The sequence below is a fragment of the Oncorhynchus clarkii genome, chromosome 7 (assembly GCF_045791955.1).
Source record: "Oncorhynchus clarkii lewisi isolate Uvic-CL-2024 chromosome 7, UVic_Ocla_1.0, whole genome shotgun sequence".
NCBI lineage: Eukaryota > Metazoa > Chordata > Actinopteri > Salmoniformes > Salmonidae > Oncorhynchus > Oncorhynchus clarkii.
The window spans coordinates 58300362-58324567 of record NC_092153.1 but is presented as its reverse complement, the minus strand read 5'-3'; the positions used below and the strand labels follow the sequence as shown (position 1 = coordinate 58324567).

Below are 24206 nucleotides of genomic sequence, written 5' to 3'. Positions count from 1 at the left end.
CCTTTTAGATTTTGAGAAAATTAACAACTAAGGAAGAATGTTTCACTTCTCTAACCCCAAACCATGGCCAGGTCTGCTTGGTCTGTTTCTCAATCGGAACTCTGTCTCGATTGCACATCAAGCGAGCCATATTGCTGAATGTGGCTGAATCAAGGGGCCAAGGTTCCGATCTAGAAACACGGTTCTGACTTCTCCTACAGTTTTGTTTCGGTACTGCAGTTTAACGGATGCCGGCCCAGAAAGACAATTTCCATAAATGGCCACATAGATATGTCAGATTTAAAAATGGCTAATAAGACACTTTAGTCATCACCTTTATGCACAAAACATCCATTAAATTGTTCAAATAATTGTCGCTGAGGCCGATTTTGTTTTCCAGCACTCCAGATATTAACATTTTACAGTCATCCAATGTATGTCATGTTTTTGGAAGACGTGCTGACGACGTCACTGCTCGCACTGCTCCCTGTGTGCACGGAGTGCTAGCGCAAATACTCAGGCCTTTCCAATTTATTTCAGGGGATTTTAATGAAACACCTGATGCATCTGCTGATCGTTTTCCTCCTCGAACGAGTCAAAGCCCACAAAATAGCAATATTATCACTACATTATGCAAGGATCTCTGTGTTGAGGATGCCTGGCGTTATTTCAATCCAGATGCAAAGGGTTATACCTGGACCAACAAAACTTTGTCACGTAAATCTAGAATAGATTTATTCCTAATTTGTTATAGATGTAGATCATCAATTGGCTCCCTTTTCTGATCAACACTTGATTTCCCTGAATGTACAAGCTACTAAAAAATCAAAAGGTTCTCGAGGATATTGGAAATGAAACAACACACTTCTTAAAGATTCTACTCTCATTGAAAACATCAAATCGTTAGCTAATTATATTTTTGCAAGAAAAGACTTGGGTCATGGAAGTAGATGGGAATTTTTCAAATATAAAATCAGAGTGGTAGCCATTAAACGCGCCAAAGAGCTGATGCGATTAAAGAACCTTAGAGAAAAAGAGATGATGAGCAAGCTTGACAGTTTTCTAAAGAAAGATAATCTGTCTGAAGAAGAGGAGTCTGTATTCAAGTCTTTACAACTAGAATTGGAACAGCTTTACACAGATCTGGCAAGGATGCCTTTGTAAGGTCAACAGCAAAATGGATTGAAGAGGGGGAAAGAAACACTATTTACTTTTTTGCACTTGAAAAGAGAAACTATGGGGGCCTCCCGGGTGGCGCAGTGGTTAAGGGCGCTGTACTGCAGCTGCCATCAGAGTCCCTGGGTTCGCGCCCAGGCTCTGTCGTAACCGGCTGCGACCTAGGGAGGGATTGGTCAGTAGGGATCTCCTTGTCTCATCGCGCACCAGTGACTCCTGTGGCGGGCCGGGCGCAGTGCGTGCTAGCCAAGGTTGCCAGGTGCACGGTGTAGCATTGGTGCAGCTGGCTTCCGGGTTGGATGCGCGCTGTGTTAAGAAGCAGTACGGCTGGTTGGGTTGTGTATCGGAGGACGCATGACATTCAGCCATTCAGAAACTATTAAAGAAAATCTATAACTGACTCAAATGTTTTATATCATCATTTGTCAATTCCTTTTATGAAAACAAATATCATCATTTGTCAATTCCTTTTATGAAAACTTTTACAGCTCTCAATTTCAGGAAGATAACTGTAATTTAGGATGATTTCCACTCATTTTGCGATTCACCTGTGTCAATTGAAGAAATTAGAGATGTTCTGAATTCAATGAAAAAAGAGAAATATCCTGGCCCTGATGGCCTCTCAGTTGTATTCTATAGACAGTTTTGGGAGTTAATAGAATACCTGATTTTTAATATGTTTCAAGATTGCATTAAAAGTGGGGAAATGGTCTCTACTATGAAACAGGGCCTTATTTAATTGATTCCGAAGCTCGATAAAGACCCTTGTCTCATTGACAATTACTTTATTAAATATTGATTACAAATTGATTGCTCTGGTTTACACCAAAATATTAAAGAAAGGGATAGATACCATTATAAATGAGACTCAAACAGGATTTATGAAGGGCCGTCACATAAACTCTAACATTCGTTTAGTCTTGGACCTTATAGATTATTCAGATGCAATTGACTCAGATGCGGTTGTATCATTTTTGGACTACTGTAAAGCCTTTGACACAATTGAACATTAATTTCTCTTTAGGTCTCTTAAACTTTTGGGATTTGGTGAAAATTTTATCAAAGTAATTTGGATGTTTTACAAAGATATAAATAGTTCTGTGTTACTAAACCTTAATACTTCCAAAATATTCAGTATCAACAGAAGTGTACGACAGGGATGCCCAATTTGCCATTTTTATTCATTTTGGTTGTGGAACTTCTATCTTTCGATATTCTGAAAAATGTTAATTTGTATGGCTTAACCATTTTTAACAAAGAAATCAACATTTCTCAACTGGCTAATGATACTACTCTTTTCTTAAGAGACAAAGACCAGGTCGCCCATGCCCTTAATGCTATAACTGCATTTTCTATTGCATCAGGATTAAAACGTAATGTTTCTAAATGTGAAATCTTATGTTTATTTGACTCTGATGATAAATAAATAGAAAATATTCATGTGAAGTACTGTGTTAAATATTTAGGAATACATCTGTAAAAAAAACCACCTAGTCAGACAACATTTGAATTTCTCTCCTAAAATTAAGAAAACCAAAAATATATTCAATAATTGGCTACAAAGAGATCTTTCTATACTTGGGAGAGTACTTCTGTCCAAGGTAGAGGGACTGTCTTGTTTTGTGTACCCTTCATTATCGTTATGTGTAAATCCTTCCACTTGTAAAGAGATCAATAAGACCTTTCTTGACTTCATCTGGAAAAATAAGTCTCACAAACTAAAAAAGTCAGTACTTTCTAACAAAAGAGCTGAAGGCAGTCTAGAAGTGTTGGATTTTGTTGATATAAATAACACTTTTAAGATAAGATGTTTGATCATTACTGATTCAATACAGTCGGGAGGGAGGTCTTCAAATTTGACTGAAATGTAATTATATTCCTGAAAGATTACCTGCTAAATTGGCTAGGTTTCACCAACAAGCTTTAATGGCCTAGAAAATATGTTTCCTGCACAATTTGTCTCCACATAAAGCTCTTTTGTGGAATAATTAAGACATAACTGTAAGGAATAAGTCATTGTTCTACCCCAGCTGGCATGAGAGGAATATTGACTTTGTTCTTGATGTTTTCATCAACAAGGGTAATATTCTCACATATGAACAATTTATAACATTTAAATAGTTTCCAATACCTTTCAGAGAGTTTATTTCTGTGATCAAAGCAGTTCCCAGTGGTCTAACTACACTAATGAAAACTCATCTTAGCTTTGGTAATGATCACAAAGTTTATCCAGAACTCAGATTGGAAGGCGTGGGCTTACTTGAGAAATCTTGTCGTAAAAATATATAAGACAAATTCTTCATTCACAAAACCAACTTACACCGAGAGGAACGTTTTTCTGGAACACGCTTATTCCTGACATTGTCAGGAAAAATGCATGGTTAAGGCCTTACAAATATTGTATACCAAACAAAGTTACAATTTTACATAAGATATATCCATGTAATTATATGATATCCAAATGTGTGGCTATTGATGATATCTGTGTTTTCTGTGAAAAAGAAGGTGGGAATCTGTCTCACTTGTTCTTTGAATGTAAATTTGTGTCAGAATTATACTATTATACTTATAATACCTCAGTGGGCTGAATGGCACAAAAAAAAGAAGCTGTTTAGAAGCTGTTTAGTTGCCGTGCGGTAACAGAGAGAACAGTCTATGACTAGGGTGGCTGGAGTCTTTGACAATGTTTAGGGCCCATCTCTGACACCGCCTGGTATAGAGGTCCTGGATGGCAGGAAGCTTGAAGCTCTCAACCTGCTCCACTGTAGTCCACAATCATCTCCTCCATCAGAGTCCCTGGGTTCGCGCCCAGGCTCTGTCAGGCTCTGTTAGTCTCGATCACACTGAGGGAAAGGTTGTTGTCCTTGCACCACACTGTCAGGTCTCTGACCTCCTCCCTATAGGCTCATTGTTGTCGGTGATCAGGCCTACCACTGTTGTTTCATCAGCAAATTTAATGATGATGTTGGAGTCATGAATGAACAGGGAGTACAGGAGGGGACTGAGCACACACCCCTGTGGGGCCCCCGTGTTGAGGATCAGCATAGCGTATGTGTTGTTATCTACCCTTACCACCTGGGTGCGGCCCGTCAGCAAGTCCAGGATCTAGTTGCAGAGGGAGGTGTTTAGTCCCATGGTCCTTAGCTTAGTGATGAGCTTTGAGGGAACTATGGAGTTGAACGCTGAGCCTGTAGTCAATGAAGAGCATTCTCACATAGGTGTTCCTTTTTTCCAGGTGGGAAAGGGCAGTGTGGAGTGCAATAGAGATTGCATAATCTGTGGATCTGTTGGTGTATGCAAATTGGAGTGGGTCTAGGGTTCCTGGAGTGGGTCTAGGGTTCCTGGGATAATGGTGTTGATGTGAGCCATGACCAGCCTTTCAAAGTATTTCATGGCTACAGACGTGAGTGCTACGGGTCGGTAGTCATTTAAGCAGGTTACCTTAGTGTTCTTGGGTACAGGGTCTATGGTGGTCTGCTTGAAACATGTTGGTATTATAGACTCAGACAGGGAGAGGTTGAAAATGTCAGGGAAGACACTTGCCAGTTGGGCAGCACATGCTCGGAGTACACGTCCTGGTAATCCGTCTGGCCCTGCGGCCTTGTGAATGTTGACCTGTTTAAAGATCTTACTCACATCGGCTGCGGAGAGCGTGATCACATTGTCATCTGGAACAACTGATGCTCTCATGCATGTTTCAGTGTTACTTGCCTCGAAGCGAGCATAGAAGTTATTTATCTTGTCTGGTAGGCTCGTGTCGCTGGGCAGCTCTCGACTATGTTTCCCTTTGTAGTCTGCAATAGTTTGAAAGCCCTGCCATATCGGACGAGTGTCGGAGCCGGTGTAGTGCGATTCGATCTTAGTCCTGTATTGACACTTTGCCTGTTTGATGGTTCATCGGAGAGAGTAGCAGGATTTCTTATAAGCTTCCGTGTTCGAATCCCGCTCCTTGAAAGTGGCAGCTCTACCCTTTAGCTCAGTGTGGATGTTGCCTGTAATCCATTGCTTCTTGTTGGGGTATGTACGTACAGTCAGAGTGGGGACGACGTCCTCAATGCACCATCTGATAAAGCCAGTGACTGATGTGGTGTACTCGTCAATTCCATCGGAAGAATCCCGGAACATATTCCTGTCTGTGCTAGCAAAACAGTCCTGTAGTTTAGCATCTGCTTCATCTGACCACTTTTTTATAGACCGAGTCACTGGTGCTTCCTGCTCTAATCTTTGCCTGTAAGCAGGAACCAGGAGGATAGAGTCATGGTCAGATATGCCTAATTGGGGGTGAGGGAGAGCTCTGTATGTGTTTCTGTGTGTGGAGCAAAGGTGGTCCAGAATTTCTTTCCCCTCTGGCCGCACATCTAACACGCTGACAGAAATTTGGTAAAACTGATTTAAGTTTCCCTGCATTAAAGTCACCGGCCACTAGGAGCGCTGCCTCTGGATGAACGTTTTCATGTTTGCTTATGGCAGAATACAGCTCATTTAGTGTGGTTTTAGTGCCAACCTCGCTTTGTGGTGGAATGTAGACAGTTACGAAAAATATAGATAATACTCTCTAGGTAAATGGTGTGGTCTCATGAGATACATGAGATACCTCAGGCAAGCAAAACCTTGAGACTTCCTTAGATATCGTGCATTAGCTGTTGTTTACATAAAAGCATAGGCCCTCGTCCCGTGTCTTACCAGAGGCTGCTGTTTTGTTTTGCCAATCGAGTGTATTACCCGCCAGCTGTATGTTCTTAATGTCGTTGTTCAGTCACGACTCGGTGAAACATAAGATGTTACAGTTTTTAATGTCCCGTTGGTATGATATATGTGCTTGCAGTTTGTCCCATTTGAGGTGAATAATCTCAGTTCTGATGTCCAGAAGCTCTTTTCGGTCATAATCAAAAGAAATGGTAGCAGAAACATTGTACAAAACAAGTTAAAAAAATAGCATGATTGGTTGAGAGCCGATAAGATGGCAGCCCTGCCCACTGGCGCCATCAACAATCATCGGTTGCTACTCAGTAACCGCCCAGCAAAGCCTGTGTCTTCACGCTCCAGACCGGACACTGGGGGCCTGGCATGACCACAGCCACAACGTCATAAACCCTATTTAAAAAATGTCTCTTCATAAAATCTGATTTTAACCCTAACCTTAACCACACTGCTAATCTTATGCCTAACGCTAACCTTAAATTAAGACCAAAAAGCAAACGTTTGCTTTCATACATTTTTACAATATAGACCATTTTTACTTTCTGCCTGTGGTAACTAGTGGAAACCCCGAAACCGTCATGGCAGGGGGCCATTAAGCATGTTTCTTAGGCTCAGGGGCGGACTGGGACCACACTGGCCCAATTGTTTTTCTCAAGGATCCCACACCGGACCATTTCTTTCCTCATGGCCCCATTATTAGTCTTCCAAGTGGCGCAGCAGTGTAAAGTGCTGCATTGCAGTGCTAGAGGCATCACTACAGACCGACTGTGATCGGGAGTCCAATAGGGCGGCGCACAATTTTCCCAGCGTCGTCTGGGTTAGGGGAGGGTTTGGCCGGGGTAGGCCGTCATTGTAAATAAGAATTTGTTTTTAACTGACTTGCCTAGTTAAATAAAGGTTCAATTTATTGTTTTAGCCAAATAATGATCATTTTGGCCAAAAGAAACATGATAGACAGGCCCACTGAGCCAGCCAGTCCGCCCCTGTTTAGGCTACTCACTTAGTGAAAGTGCACGGTATACTATCTACATCGTTTTATATGGAGTATGCTTCTTTGTTTTATTCATGTTTGCTCTAGCCTCTATAGAGGTGCTTAGACATAGGCATAGCTTTCTGTGTTTATCAATCAACCAAAAAATATTCTCCCTGAGACAAAGCACTTGAATGAGACCAGACAACTGATCAGCATCTTACTTGTCAAATTATGCCATAATTGTTTTTAAATCAGGTTTTTGATATTGCGAACTAAGGTTCAATGCCTGTTCTGATTCAGACTAGGCTACTTCTATAGACTTGCCTCACAGTCTCAGACCAACTCAAATTGTAGCACATCTCATTACCTCAGTATCCATCATCAGATGGCAGAATTCACCTGGTTCATTAGACTTCATAATCCAAAGAAGTAATATGCAGGATGAAGTGTATCTTCTAAACAGGCATTCATGCCTGTTAATTTAAAAGAACAGGATGTCTGTAGTCAATTTTCAGCCTTTGTTCTCTCCACATTGGTATGGTATTCTGTGACAATTATTGTATAGTATAGTTGCAGTGTTTTGCCTCAGGTGATTACGTAAGCAATGACCTTGTCTGCTTGGCAACATTACATATTTCACACTCTGTAAAAGTCTTCAAAATAAGAGATTTCACACTGATTGATGGCCTTCATATTGGGAACTGGTGTCAATGGCGTTTATTTCAAGACGTTTATTTACAAAGGTAAATCAATTGTAGCCGATATATATCAGGCTGGGGGTAATGGAGCTAGGCAGCAGGCTCAATCCACCCTGTCTAAGTAATAGTAGCAGGAACTACAGCCAGACCTAGGGCTATATGTTAGTTAGTAGTTTTGTTCTCAGGTGGGCCAGTGTGACTCAGCCCAGCCAGCTAGGCAGGTGTGGGATGGCTGGGATGTGGGTGGCTGAAGCTTCCTCTGACATAATAAAACTCTTGCTAAGGGCAGGGTGGTGCTTTCTGACTCATACCATTTATACCGTGCTAGTCTCTTTGTTGTGCTGGGCTATTATTTGTTAAGCTGCTGAATGAACTTTCCAATACCAGCACATCAAAGAGACTAGCACTACATCCTGTAGTTATATGTCTGCCAGATCCAATGAGAACTTTAATTGGCAGTGCAAAGCCCTTCCTCTCCCTCTGTTTGTTCCCTCATCTTTCAATTTTTTCTCCCACTCTCTCTCCATCTCACTTTCTATATATTCCTCTCTCCCATGGGCTTTCTTTCTTTCTCTCGCTCTCTCTTTCCCTCATTCCATCCCTCTATGAGCTGTTGTGAATTTACTGTGGGTTTTGCTTTTTGCAGTTTTTTCTACCTCCCCCATCGCCACAGTGATTGACACCCAGTTCTCCTCCTTCTCTGAAGTGTCTGGTTTTCCTCCTTACCTTCTCTCAATAGTCGCTTTCCTCTCGCTCTCATCCTCTCAGCCTTCACCTTCACCCCTCTTTCCTCTCTCTCTCATCCTCTCAGCCTTCACCTTCACCCCTCTTTCCTCTATCCTTGTTTTTTTTGTTCTCCTCCTCATTCATGGTTTATTTGCTGCTTCTGGCATGGTGCTCTTCTGGGCTGCATTGTGTTGAGATCTGGACTGTTACCAAGTGTTCCATCTGTGGAAGGGAAGGCTGCTGTTGGTTACTGTCTTTCATGTGTGAGTCCATCTTGGTTTTGTCAGGGAGCTGAATCTATTGTCTTCAGGGAGCTTCAGAAGAAAAATTAGGTAAAGCAGAGGTTATTAAAAGGTCTGTATGGAGGTTGGGGATGTCTAGACAGTGGTATGGAACTGATGTGACTCATGTTTTTATGTGGGTTTAGGGTTTGATATCGAAAGGCTGGATCTTAAGTGGTTGTTAATGTCTCATGGAATATGAACAAGACAAAGGCCATAATCTGTAGAGGAAAGAGTCTCTTTGTATGTTTGTCTCGGTCCTTTCTCTGTGTCTATTTGGGGAAAGTGACTCATTAGAGCAGATGTTCTTGCAGTGAGACAGGTAAAGATGCACTAGAGACAGGGAAACTTAAAAAAGTTTAAAGAAATGCAGAAACTTAAAAATGTCTTACAAGTACAAAGTCTTCAAGCTTGAGGTTCATAAAGTCACTGACACTGTTAATTTGCTACATCTTCCTCCCCAGGGGCATGTTGGGAGCTTGTGCAAGCAGGGTTATGAACTTCTCTAAGACAATTGATCAAAATGGAGTCTCTTTGTTTTGCTTGGCTAATAAGAGAATGTGGACATGATCAAGCTTGAGGCTAGTGCCTTCCAGACCAAGGTGATAGGTGCACAACTTGCCCTGGGGGTTAGAGGTTAAAGATCATTGACTGGGTCGTCCTGTCAAGTTCTTGAACTCAGACAGATAGGCCGACAGTAGAGCTGCTCTTTATAACATTGCTCCCGTCACAGATAGGGGCAAATGCTGTGTCACCCACTGTACACTTAGGCCTACACAAAAACTCACCAGTGAGAGAAATAGTTGTATAATTGACTATGACACCCACCCCCCCCTCTCTGTCCTACTCTGTCCCTGTGCTTATGTCACGCCAAGGGAATCTTGCAGTTACACAACAGTCCTCTCTGTCACTATGAGACGGCTTGCGACCCCCCCAGGAGAATGGCATCTCTCACTGTCTGTACTACCTCCATGCCTCAGCTGCTCTCTTATGAGAAAGTACAGTGTGTGTTCACTGCCTCCTTACTTTGTCTCACTCTCTTCTTTTCTCCACGATCTCTTTCCCTTTCTCGTTCATTTCTTTCCATCTTTTACTCAGACACACTCACTTTATTCTAGGACCGGGACGATAACGGTATCACAATATTTTTTTCGAAGGGCATAAATGAAAATACGAAACAGACCGAACTTTTGTCCTTTAAAAACCTGCTTTATGTAAAATATTGTGCGCTATAGCTTGGAAAATAAATAAATGTGACTCTGGATGACAACATAATGATGTTTGTTTCCAACATTAGGGCTGTTTTCTTAAGAAGTTAAATCTTCTTTTTTGTTTTATTTCCTTGCCACTCTACTAATGAGTATCATGATATTGGTATAGTCCCAGCACTACTCTAATACCCCCCTGCCTCTGTCTCTCTCTGTTGCTCTCATTCTCTCTCACCCAGCCTCGGGCTCTCTCACCCCCTGCCTCGGGCTCTCTCACCCCCTGCCTCGGACTCTCTCACCCCCTGCCTCGGACTCTCTCACCCCTGCCTCGGGCTCTCTCACCCCTGCCTCGGGCTCTCTCACCCCTGCCTCGGGCTCTCTCACCCCCTGCCTCGGGCTCTCTCACCCCCTGCCTCGGGCTCTCTCACCCCCTGCCTCGGGCTCTCTCACCCCCTGCCTCAGGCTCTCTCACCCCCTGCCTCGGGCTCTCTCACCCCCTGCCTCGGGCTCTCTCACCCCCTGCCTCGGGCTCTCTCACCCCCTGCCTCGGGCTCTCTCACCCCCTGCCTCGGGCTCTCTCACCCCCTGCCTCGGGCTCTCTCACCCCCTGCCTCGGGCTCTCTCACCCCCTGCCTCGGGCTCTCTCACCCCCTGCCTCGGGCTCTCTCACCCCCTGCCTCGGGCTCTCTCACCCCCTGCCTCCAAGCAGCACAGTTCAGTCAGTCAGTGGTCTATTAAGTCAGCCCATAGCAGACTACAGTATGTGAGCGGAGTTGAGCGGTCAGAAATCCTGCTCCATGAGAGGTGCTCCGAAGCTCCACATACTTTCCAACTGCTCCGCTAAAAAACGCTCTTCCTCGCTCACAGGAATAAGACTTCCACTCCAAATTTGCTCCATTCATTAAAATCACAATTTATCTATTTTTGTGACTACCTGGACCTACCATTTTGTTTTGAAGTATAGAAACCAAACTATATGATTTAAATACAAGTATTTTAATAAACGATGTGGATAGGGGTCTGCTCCCCCTGCTGTTTCCTGAAGTCCACGATCATCTCCTTTGTTTTGATAACGTTGAGTGTGAGGTTATTTTCCTGACACCACACTCCGAGGGCCCTCACCTCCTCCCTGTAGGCCATCTCGTTGTTGTTGGTAATCAAGCCTACCACTGCAAACTTGATGATTGATTTGGAGGCGTGCATGGCCACGCAGCCATGGGTGAACAGGGAGTACAGTAGAGGGCTGGGAACGCACCCTTGTAGGGCCCCTGTGTTGAGGATCAGCGGGGAGGAGATGTTGTTTCCTACCCTCACCACCTGGGGGCGGCCCGTCAGAATGTCCAGTACCCAGTTGCACAGGGCGGGGTCGAGACCGAGGGTCTCAAGCTTAATGACTAGTTTGGAGGGTACTATGGTGTTAAAATGCTGAGCTGTAATCGATGAACAGCATTCTTACATACAGTGCCTTGCGAAAGTATTCGGCCCCCTTGAACTTTGCAACCTTTTGCCACATTTCAGGCTTCAAACATAAAAATATAAAACTGTATTTTTTTTGTGAAGAATCAACAACAAGTGGGACACAATCATGAAGTGGAACGACATTTATTGGATATTTCAAACTTTTTTAACTACTTAAAAAAAACTGAAAAATTGGGCGTGCAAAATTATTCAGCCCCCTTAAGTTAATACTTTGTAGCGCCACCTTTTGCTGCGATTACAGCTGTAAGTCGCTTGGGGTATGTCTCTATCAGTTTTGCACATCGAGAGACTGACATTTTTTCCCATTCCTCCTTGCAAAACAGCTCGAGCTCAGTGAGGTTGGATGGAGAGCATTTGTGAACAGCAGTTTTCAGTTCTTTCCACAGATTCTCGATTGGATTCAGGTCTGGACTTTGACTTGGCCATTCTAACACCTGGATATGTTTATTTTTGAACCATTCCATTGTAGATTTTGCTTTATGTTTTGGATCATTGTCTTGTTGGAAGACAAATCTCCGTCCCAGTCTCAGGTCTTTTGCAGACTCCATCAGGTTTTCTTCCAGAATGGTCCTGTATTTGGCTCCATCCATCTTCCCATCAATTTTAACCATCTTCCCTGTCCCTGCTGAAGAAAAGCAGGCCCAAACCATGATGCTGCCACCACCATGTTTGACAGTGGGGATGGTGTGTTCAGCTGTGTTGCTTTTACGCCAAACATAACGTCTTGCATTGTTGCCAAAAAGTTCAATTTTGGTTTCATCTGACCAGAGCACCTTCTTCCACATGTTTGGTGTGTCTCCCAGGTGACATGTGGCAAACTTTAAACAACACTTTTTATGGATATCTTTAAGAAATGGCTTTCTTCTTGCCACTCTTCCATAAAGGCCAGATTTGTGCAATATACGACTGATTGTTGTCCTATGGACAGAGTCTCCCACCTCAGCTGTAGATCTCTGCAGTTCATCCAGAGTGATCATGGGCCTCTTGGCTGCATCTCTGATCAGTCTTCTCCTTGTATGAGCTGAAAGTTTAGAGGGACGGCCAGGTCTTGGTAGATTTGCAGTGGTCTGATACTCCTTCCATTTCAATATTATCGCTTGCACAGTGCTCCTTGGGATGTTTAAAGCTTGGGAAATCTTTTTGTATCCAAATCCGGCTTTAAACTTCTTCACAACAGTATCACAACAGTATCTCGAACCTGCCTGGTGTGTTCCTTGTTCTTCATGATGCTCTCAGTTTTATATCTTTATGTTTGAAGCCTGAAATGTGGCAAAATGTCGCAAAGTTCAAGGGGGCCGAATACTTTCGCAAGGCACTGTAGGTATGCCTCTTGTCCTAATGGGTTAGGGCAGTGGGATTGCGATTGCATCGTCTGTGGATCTATTGGGGAGGTAAGCAAATTGGAGTTGGTCAAGGGTGTCAGGTAGGGTGGAGGTGATATGATCCTTGACTAGTCTCTCAAAGCACTTCATGATGACGGAAGTGAGTGCTACGGGGCGGGGCGATAGTCGTTTAGCTCAGTTACCTTCACTTTCTTAGGTACAGGAACAATGGTGTCCCTCTTGAAGCATGTGGGAACAGCAGACTGGGATAGGGATTGATTGAATATGTCCATAAACACTCCAGACAAATGGTCTGCGCATGCTCTGAGGACACGGCTAGGGATGCCGTCTGGGCCGGCAGCCTTGCGAGGGTTAACATGTTTAAACGTTTTACTCATGTTGGCCGCGGTGAAGGAGAGCCCGCAGGTTTTGGTAGTGGGCCGTGTCAGTGGCACTATATTGTTCTCAAAGCAAGCAAAGAAGTTGTTTAATTTGTCTAGAAGTTGTTTAATTTGTCTATTAAACAGCATACAGTGCAATCGGAATGTATTCGGAATGTATTCAGACCACTTTACTTTTTCCACATTTTGTTACGTTACAGCCTTATTCTGAAATTGATTAAATAAATAAAACATCCTCACCAATCTACACACAATACCCCATAATGACAAAGTGAAAACAGGTTTGTCATTTTTGCAAATGTTTACATAAGTATCCAGACCCTTTGCTATGAGACTAGAAAATACTAGAAAATTGAGCTCAGGTGCATCCTTTTTCCATTGATCAATCTTGAAATTCAATTGATTGGACATGATTTGGAATGGCACACACCTGTCTATATAAGATCCCACACTTGACAGTGCACAGAGCAAAAACCAAGCCATGAGGTCGAAGGAATTGTTCTTAGAGCGCCAAGACAGGATTGTGTCGAGGCACAGATCTCGGGAAGAGTACCAAAAAATGTCTACAGCATTGAAGGTCCCCAAACCACAGTGGCCTCCATCATTCTTAAATGGAACAAGTTTGTAACCACCAATATTCTTCCTAGAGCTGGCCGCCCTGCAAAACTGAGCAATCGGGGGAGAAGGGCCTTGGTCAGGGAGGTGACGAAGCACGCGATGGTCACTCCGACAGAGCTCCAGAGTTAATCTTTGGAGATGGGAGAACCTTCCAGAAGGAAAACCATCTCTGCAGCACTCCACCAATCAGGCTTGTATCGTACAGTGGCTAGACAGAAGCCACTCCTCAGTAAAAGGCACATGACAGCCCACTTGGAGTTAGCCAAAAGGGGCATAAAGGACGCTCACACCATGAGAAACAAGATTATCTGGTCTGATGAAGCTAAGATTGAACTCTTTGGCCTGAATGCAAAGTGTCACGTCTGGAGGAAACTAGGCACCATCCCTACAGTGAAGAATGGTGGTGGCTGCATCATACTGTGGGGATGTTTTTCAGCAGCATGGACTGGGAGACTACTTAGGATCGAGGGAAAGATGAACTGCGCAAAGTACCGAGAGATCCTTGCTAAACCTGCTCCAGAGGGCTCAGGACCTCAGATTGGGGCGAAGGTTTACCTTCCAACAGGACATCGACCCTAAGCACACAGCCAAGAGAACACAAGAGTGGCTTCGGGACAAGTCTTTGAATGTCCTTGTGGCCCAGTCCGAGCTCGGTTTGTACCCGATCGAACACCTCTGGAGAGACCTGAAAATAGCTGTGCAGCGATGTTACCTATCCAACCTGATAGAGCTTGAGAAGATTTGTGGAGAAGAATTGGAGAAACTCCCCAAATACAGGGTGTGCCAAGCTTGTAACGTCATACCCAAGAAGACTCAAGAATGTAATCGCTGCCAAAGTGCTTCAACAAAGTACTGAGTAAAGGGTATGAATACTTATGTAAATGTGATATTACATTTTTTTTCGCTATATTTGCTAAAATTTCTAAACCTGTTTTCGCTTTGTCATTATGGGGAATTGTGTGTAGATTGATGAGGTGAAAAAAAGTATTTAATTTTAGAATAAGGCTGTAACGTAACAAAATGTGGAAAAATACTGAATACTTTCCAAATGCACTGTATGTCCCAAATTAGAGGTTTGACTCATTTTGCTTGTAGGTAATGATAATAATGTGATGTACATTAGAAGGACAGATGCTGTCACAGAAGGACAGGTGCTGTCACAGAAGATGAAACCATGAGAGAATGAGAGGCAGACAGAGAGAGAGAGAAAGGGTGGCGAGCCAAAGAAGGAGAGAAGCTGGAATATCAACTGAGAGGGGAGAGAAAGCACGAGACAGACCACTTAAAGGCACTTTATAGGATATTTACCACACTGCAACATTTTAATGTGGAAATGTGGATTATGCAGTACCAGTCAAAAGTTTGGACACACTTACTCATTCCAGGGTTTTTCTTTATTTGTACTATTTTCTACATTGTAGAATAATAGTAAAGACATCAAAACTACGAACTAACATATATGTAATCATGCAGTAACCAAAAAACAAATCAAAATATACTTTATATTTGACATTCTTCAAAGTAGCCACCCTTTGCCTTGATTAGAGCTTTGCACACTCCTGGCATTCTCTCAACCAGCTTCATGAGGTAGTCACCTGGAATGCATTTCAATTAACAGTTGTGCCTTGTTAGAAGTTAATTTGTGGAATTTCTTTCCTTCTTAATGTGTTTGAGCCAATCAGTTGTGTTGTGACAAGGTAGGTAGGGGTAGTATACAGTAGATAGCCTTATTTGGTAAAAGACCGAATTCCATATTATGTCAAGAACAGCTCAAATATTCTTTGCCACACTTTTTGCAGTTTTACTTTAGTGTTTTATCCTAAACAGGATGCATGTTTTGGAATGTTTGCTATTGTGTACAGGCTTTCTTCTTTTCACTCTGCCATTTAGGTTAGTATTGTGGAGTAATTACAATGTTGTTGATCCATCCTCAGTTTTCTCTTATCACAGCCATTAAACTCTATACCTGTTTTTGCCATTGGACTCATGGTGAAATCTCTGAGCAGTTTCCTTCCTCTCCGGTAACTGAGTTAAGAACCCCTGTATCTTTGTAGTGACTGGGTGTATTGATACACCATCCAAAGTGTAATTAACAATTTCACCATGCTGAAAGTGAAAGGGATATTCAATGTCGACTTTTTCCCCAAGTTTTACACATCTACTAATATGTGCCCTTCTTTGCGAGGCATTGGAAAGCCTCCCTGGTCTTTGTGGTTGAATCTGTGTTTGAAATTCACTGGTCGACCGAAGGACCTTACAGATAATTGTATGTGTGAGGTGATAGATGAGGTAGTCATTAAAAAATCATTTTAAACACTATTATTGCAAACAGAGTGAGTCCATGCCACTTATTTTGTGACTTCCTAAGCACATTTTTACTCCTGAACTTATTTAGGCATGCCATAATCAATCAAATTCAATCAAATATATTTATGAAGCCCTTTTTACATCAGCCGATGTCACAAAGTGCTATACAGAAACCCAGCCTAAAACCCCAAACAGCAAGCAATGCAGATGTAGAAGCACGGTGGCTAGGAAAAACTCGCTAGAAAGGCAGGAACCTAGGAAGAAACCTAGGAAGGAACCAGGCTCTGAGGGGTGGCCAGTCCTCTTCTGGCTGTGCCGGGTGGAGATTATAACAGTACATGGCCAAGATATTCAAACTTTCATAGATGACCAGCAGGGTCAAATAATAATAATCACAGTGGTTATAGAGGGTGCAACAGGTCAGCACCTCAGGAGTAATTGTCAGTTGGCTTTTCATAGCCGATCATTCAGAGTTAGGGACAGCAGGTGCGGTAGAGAAAGAGTTGAAAACAGCGAGGCATGAGGCATGGTCCTAGGGCTCAGGTTCTCCGAGAGAAGAGAGGGAGAGAGCAAATTAGAGGAGCATACTTAAATTCACACAGGACACTGGATAAGACAGGATACATATTCCAGATATAACAGACTAACCCTAGCCCACCGACACAAACTATTGCAGCATGATTACTGGAGGCTGAGACAGGAGGGGTCGGGAGACACTGTGGTCCCGTATGACGATACCCCCGGACAGGGCCAACCAGGCAGGATATAACCCCACCCACTTTGCCAAAGCACTAAGTTAAGCTTTTCATTTTTTATTAATTTGTCAACATTTCGAAAAACGTAATTGTACTTTGACATTTTGGGGTATTGTGTGTAGTACAGTGACACAAGCTCTCAATTGAATCCATTTTAAATTCAGGCTGTAACACAACAAAATGTGTAATAAGTCAAGGTGTGTGAATACTTTCTGAAGGCACTGTATGTTTTGTATACTTTTAGTTAACCTAGGTTGAGTTTAAACAATAGCTGTTGATGACATTGCCAGTTATATAGGCCTAAATAGTATTATTATTGTTAAACCTACCCTTTGGAATGACTTCACTGGCAACAGTGAGTATATATAGTTATTAACTGATCTGTCAATAGTCATTCTCATGGTAACACAATGGTAGTAGTCAGTGACAAATATCAAAGCAAAGCCGGGCTTGGTTAAAACCCACATTGGGAGACCAAATGAGTAGCTGTAGATCAATCAACTACAGTAGGAGGTGCTGCCCATCCTATAGAGTTTTTCTGATAGTGGATATAACATTGAAGATCTGACATTGTTTCAAAGGTACAAATTCAACTATTTTATACAAGGTTTATCTAAGCTGAAAATTGGTTACAAGGATGAAATTTCACCCTCAAAAAATAGTTGACGACATTTTAAACCCAATGTAGATTCCACATGAAACAACATTGATTCAACCAGTTTGTGCACAACTGTGTACTTTCCAGCTGGTGTTTGATTTTACCTAACTGCCATTGACGTATAGTGTTTCAGTTGTAAATTAAGATCTAAAAGACATGTCTTATCTTCATCGTTAATGATAATGGTCTTATCATAACGGTTTCTGTAAATAGGCCGTGGTCAGACAGTTCCATTACTTTGAACATAAAAGGACTGTAACTTTACAGATTCCGCAGGAAATATAAAAAATAGCATGAATAGTATGAGGGTGGATTTGGTTTGTATTTGAGCAATTGTGAGCAATTTAATTTAATGGGTGAGGAACCTATATAGATGAACTCAATCTGTCTGGGGTTTCAGATGGAAAATGGGAACTGCATTTGGAATTCATTAAATATGTTGGATGCTGTTTTTTTTAGGCAAAAAGTTAAAGGAATGTTGTTTCTGTCATTTTTAAATCATACAAGGGGAACTAACATTTAACACGCATTATGCGTTTCTGCCCTCAGACAATTCTCTAAAGTGGTTGTTTTTTCCCTGCTCCCCTATCTGAAAAATAAAAACACAATCAGACTAATTGATGTATTCACATTTTCGTATTATTCCATCTGCTATGGACTTTTGAACTGAACAGTGATAAGTAGCAATTTGGGTTTAGCTCTAAAGCTATAGTGCATTCGGAAAGTATTCAGACCCCTTGACTTTTTCAACATTCTGTTACGTTACAGCCTTATTCCACAGTGAATTAAATAGTTTTTCCCCTCATCAATATACACACAATAGCCCATAATGACAAAGCAAAAAGAGGTATAAATAAACAAATGAAAATTGATATCACATTTACATAAGTATTTAGACCCTTTACTCAGTACTTTGTTCAAGAACCTTTGGCAGCGATTACAGCCTTGAGTCTTCTTGGTTATGACGCTACAAGCTTTACACACCTGTATTTGGGGAGTTTCTCCCATTCTTCTCTGCAGATCCTGTCATGCTCTGTCAGGTTGGATGGGGAGTGTCGCTGCACAGCTATTTTCAGGTCTCCAGAGATGTTTGATCGGGTTCAAGTCCGGGCTCTGGCTCGGCCACTTAAGGACATTCAGAGACTTGCCCCGAAGCCACTCCGGTGTTGTCTTGGCTGTGTGCTTAGTGTCGTTGTCCTATTGGAAGGTGAACCTTCGCCCCAGTCTGAGGTCCTGAGCCCTCGGAAGCAAGTTTTCATCAAGGATCTCTCTGTACTTTTCTCCGTTCATCTTCCTCTCAATCCTGACTAGTCTTCCTGTCCATTCCACTGAAAAACATCCCCACAGCATGATGCTGCTACCACCATGCTTCACCGTGGGGATGGTGCCAGATTTCCTCCAGACGCTTGGCATTCAGGCCAAAGAGTTCAATCTTGGTTTAATTGACCAGAGAGTCCTGTAGGTGACTTTTGGCAAACTCCAAGCGGGCTGACATGTGCCTTTTACTGAGGAGTGGCTTCTGTCTGACCACTCTACCATAAAGGCCTGATTGGTGGATTACTGCAGAGATGGTTTTCCTTCTGGAATGTTTTCCCTAACAGGAACTCTGGAGCTCCCTGACCCCCCCATTGCTCAGTTTGGCCGGGCGTTGCCTTCTGTGCCTCGACACAATCCTGTGTCTGAGCTCTACGGACAATTCCTTCGACCTCATGGCTTGGTTTTTGCTCTGACACACACTGTCAAGTGTGGGACCTTATAGACAGGTGTGTGGCTTTCCAAATCATGTCCAATCAATTGAATATAACACAGGTGGATTACAATGAAGTTGTAGAGACATCTCAATGATGATCAATGCGAACAGGATGCACTTGAGCTCAGTTTCGAGTCTCCTAGCAAAGTTTCTGAATGCTTATGTAAATAAGGTATTTCTGTTTTTTTATTTTTAATACATTTGTAAAAACTTGTTTTTTGATGATGAAAACAATTTAATTAATACATTTTAGAATAAGGCTGTAACGTTACAAAATGTGGAAAAAGTCAAGTGGTCTGAATGCGCTGTAATATCTTGTATGTTTCAAAATTTGTCCAGCTGTCGATTGTTGAGATACAAGAAGAGCAGCCCGACTTCTTCAGTGTATATACAGACCAGAACAAACATTTACACTTTCACAAACAGAAACAGGGTGACTTTGTGTTAGATACTGAGAGATTCCTTCTCCCCTTTCCTAGTTTTCTATGTAGAAAACTGAACTTAATCAAATATGTAAATTCCACCCTTGCCGGGGGCAGGTGTGCTTGTCTATTTTTAGTGAACGATAGGATGAGTAAGACATTGACTCATTCTTCCCAACCACAAGCCACAGGCTGTATATCTTGATACTGTGTGTATGTGTGTGTGCACATGCATGTGTGCGCGCAGGGTTGGATAGGTTACTTTCTATTGTAAATGTAATCCATTACAGTTATTAGTTACAGTCCAAAATCATAATCAGTAACGCAATTTATGCGTTACCCATTATCAGTAACATAATCAGATTATTTTCTGTTACTTTTGAATTACTCTCCCATTAAGACAAAAATGATCCATAAAATGCATTTGGTGTGTCATCATAGTGGTCTCTGACTTATGGTCAGACTCACTCAGGTAGAACAAATGTAAAGGTTTTGCCTATTCAACGCTGAATTAAATCTCATTAACATGCTGACTAGACCGGGCATGCACGTGCGTCCGCCCGTGTGCGCCATTGCACGCATGTTGATTCGGAAGAGGTATTCGGAGTGGACTTCTAGTCCAACTCAGGAAGCGTGCACACCATCCTCCGCTTCCGAGTACTCGCTAATGTTCAGTCTCTGGACAACAAAGTAGACAAGCTCAGGGCAAGGATCTCCTTCCAGAGGGACATCAGGGACTGTAACATACTCTGTTTCATGCAATCAAGGCTCTCTCCGGATATACTGTCCCAGTCCATACAGCCAGCTGGGTTCTCAGAACATAGCGCAGACAGGAATTAAGAACTCTCCGGGAAGAAGAAAGGTGGTGGTGTATGTTTCATGACTACTCATGAACTACTCATGGTGTGATTGTGATAACCTACAGAAACTCAAGTACTTTTGTTCACCTGACCTAGAATACCTCACAATCAAATGCAGACTGTATTTCCAAACAAAATAATTATCTTTGGTTATAGTCACAGCCTTGTATATTCCCCCTAAAGCCGATAACACAACGACCCTCAAGGAACTACACTGGACTTTGTGCAAGCTGGAAACCACATATCCTGAGGACGCATTTATTGTAGCTGGGGATTTTAACAAAGAAAATTTGAGGAAAACGCTACCAAAGTTTTATCAACACATTGACTGTAGTACTCACGCTCTAAAAACGCTAAACCATTGTTACTCCCCCTTCCGGGATGGCCTTCAAGGCCCTCCCCCGACCTCCCTTCGGTAAATCAGATCACGACTCCATTTTGCTCCTCCCTTCCTAAAGGCAGAAACTCAAACAGGAAGTACATGTGCTAAGGTATTTTCAGCCCTGGTCTGACCAATCGGAATCAATGCTTCAAGATTGTTTAATTCACTCGGACTGGGATATGCTCCGTGTAGCCTCTGAGAATAACATTGACATATACACGGACATGGTGACTGAGTTCATCAGGAAGTGTATAGTGGATGTTGTTTCCACTGTGACTATTAAAACCTACCCAAACCAAAAACCGTGGATAGATGGCAGCTTTCACGCAAAACTGAAAGCGCCAACCACCGCATTTAACCATGGAAAGGTGACTTTGAATATGGTTTAATACAAACTGTGTAGTTATTCAGAGTGGAGTCGCAATTCAACAGCTCAGACATGAGACATATGTTGCAGACAATCTTGGATTACAAAGGGAAAACCAGCCACGTCGTGGACACCGACATCTTGCTCCCGGACAAAGTAAACACCTTCTTAGCCCGCTTTGAGGATAACACTGCCACCGACTTGCTGCCCGCTCCCAAGGACTGTGGGCTCTCACTCTCTGTGGCCAACGTGAGTAAGACATTTAAGCGCGTTAACCCTCGCAAGGCTGCCGGCCCAAACCACATTCCTAGCCGCGTCCTCAGAGCATGCGCAGACCAGTTGGCTGGAGTGTTTACTGACATATTTAATCTCCCTCTATCACAGTCTGCTGTCCCCACTTGCTTCAAAATGTCCCCCATTGTTCCTTTACCCAGGAAAGCAAATGTAACTGAACTAAATTACTATTGCCCCGTAGCACTCACTTCTGTCATCATGAAGTGCTTTGAGAGGATAGTTAAGGATCATATCACCTCTACCTTACCTGACTTCCTAGACCCACTTCAATTTGCATACCTTCCCAATAAATCTACAGACGATGCAATCGCCATCGCACTGCACACTGCCCTATCCCAACTGGACAAGAGGAATACCTATGTAAGAAGGCTGTTCATTGACTATAGCTCAGCATTCAACACCATAGTACACTCCAAGGTCATCATTAAGCTCAGGCCCCTGGGTCTGAACCCTGCCCTGTGCAACTGGGTCCTGGACTTCCTGACGGGCCGCTCTCAGGTAGGAAACAACACTTCCACTTCGCTGATACTCAACACAGGGGCCCCACAAGTGTGCGTGCTTAGCCCCCTCCTGTACTCCCTGTTCACCCGTGACTGCGTGGACACGTAAGCCTCTAACTCAATCATCAAGTTTGCAGACAGTAGTAGGCCTGATTAACAACAATGACGAGACAGCCTACATGGAGGAGGTGAGGGCCCTGGTGAAGTGGTGCCAGGTAAATAACCTCTCCCTCAACGTCAACAAAACGAAGGAGCTGGTCGTGGACTTCAGGAAACAGTAGAGGGAGTGTGCCCCTATCCACATTGACTGGACCACAGTGGAGAAGGTGAAAAGCTTCAAGTTTCACAGTACACATCACTGACAATCTGAAATGGTCCACCCACACAGACAGTGTGGTGAAGAAGGCTGAAAAAATTTGGCCTGGCCCCTACGGCCCTCACAAACTTTTACAGATGCACAATAGTGAGCATCATGTCGGGCTGTATCACCGCCTTGTACGGCAACTGCACGGCCCACAACCGCAGGGCTCTCAGGGTGGTGGTGCGGTCTGCCCAATGCATCACCAGGGGCACACTGCCTGCTCTTCAGGACATCTACAGCACCCGATGTCACAGGAAGGCCAAAAAGACATCAACCACCCGAGCCACGGCCTGTTCACCCCGCTATCATCCAGAAGGCGAGGTCAGTACAGGCCTCAAGGCCATCAGACTGTTAAATAGCCATCACTAGCTGGCTTCCACCCGGTTACTCAATCCCACATCTTAGAGGCTGCTGCCCTATGTACATAGACATGGAACACTAGTCACTTTTTAATCATGTTTACATACTGCTTTACTCATTTCATATGTACACTACCATTCAAAAGTTTGGGGTCACTTAGAAATGTCCTTGTTTTTTAAAGAAAAAAAAAATGTGTCCATTAAAATAACACCACATTGATCAGCAATACAGTGTAGACATTGTTAATGTTGTAAATGACTATAGTAGCTGGAAACGGCAGATAAAAAAAAAAAAAGTGGAATATCTACATATGCGTACAGAGTAGAAGTCGACCGATTATGATTTTTCAACACCCATACTGATTATTGGAGGGAAAAAATCGGTAGATTTTTGAATTTTTAAAAATGTGTAATAATGACAATTATAACAATACTGAATTAACACTTATTTTAACTTAATCAATTTAGCCTTAAATAAATAATGAAACATTCAATTTGGTTTAAATAATGCAAAAACAAAGTGTTGGAGAAGAAAGTGAAAGTGAAATATGTGCCATGTAAGGAAGCTAATGTTTAAGTTCCTTGCTCAGAACATGAGAACATACGCTGGTGGTTCCTTTTAACATGAGTCTTCAATATTCCCAGGTAAGAAGTTTTAGGTTGTAGTTATTATAGGAATTATAGGACTATTTCTCTCTATACCCTTTGTATTTCATATACCTTTAACTATTGGATGTTCTTATAGGCAATTTAGTATTGCCAGTGTAACAGTATAGCTTCCGTCCCTCCTACCTGGGCTCGAACCAGGAACACATCGACCACAACCACCCTCGAAGCAGCGTTACCCATCGCTCCACGAAAGCCGCGGCCCTTCCAAATGTTGATTTAAACATTTAATTGATGATCATTAGTGACTATCAGTAATGTCATGATTTATTTGGTAAAGATGCTGAAATAATGTGGGCAGATGTTCCTAAAACAGATTGTAACTATATATGGACGTATTATAAAGTATGAATCATATTTGTATATGTCTTATTATACTTTTATTGTGTACTTTTTCACAGACATAAATTAACAATTCCAGGTGAAAGCCAAAGGTCATAGCTTTCTAGGGGGTATGCCACTACATTAATAAAATATTGCCCTCTTGCTAGATTGTTGACTATAACCATAGCGAAACAGTGCAAAACGGCTGTCAGCTCAACTGTTTTAAATGTCAACGCGAAAACAGAAAAGTGTCATAAATGTATTTTTTCGCAACATCGTTTCTGAATTTCAAAATAAATAATAAGTAATTATCTAGTTTTTCATATGTATCTGTAATCTGTAATATTTTTGCTTGTTACATAACTGATTACAGCTACAGTGTTTTTGTAATCAGATTACATGTGACTGATTACATGTAACAGTTACTCCCAACCCTGTGTGTGTGTGTTTGTAAGGACTTAGTTATTTGTTATTCTGCACAATGTATTTAGGAGTGTGTTAAGTGGGATCCCCATCATGACCTCTTTGATGTAGCAGGACTCAGAAGAGCTTGACGTACAGTCTGCTCTATGGGTTGAGCTAGTTCTGTAGTGTGGCACACTATGCTACTGTAAACACCTACAGATGCTGGATGGTGAA

The 24206-nt window shown here is 42.6% G+C and overlaps 1 protein-coding gene across 1 annotated transcript in view; it reads left to right on the top strand.

The window, feature by feature from the left end:
* The window catches only part of LOC139412634 (collagen alpha-1(VII) chain-like), a 115595-nt gene that overhangs the window by 927 nt on the left and 90462 nt on the right, over nt 1–24206 (top strand). The gene's annotated exons all lie outside the window — the stretch shown is intronic.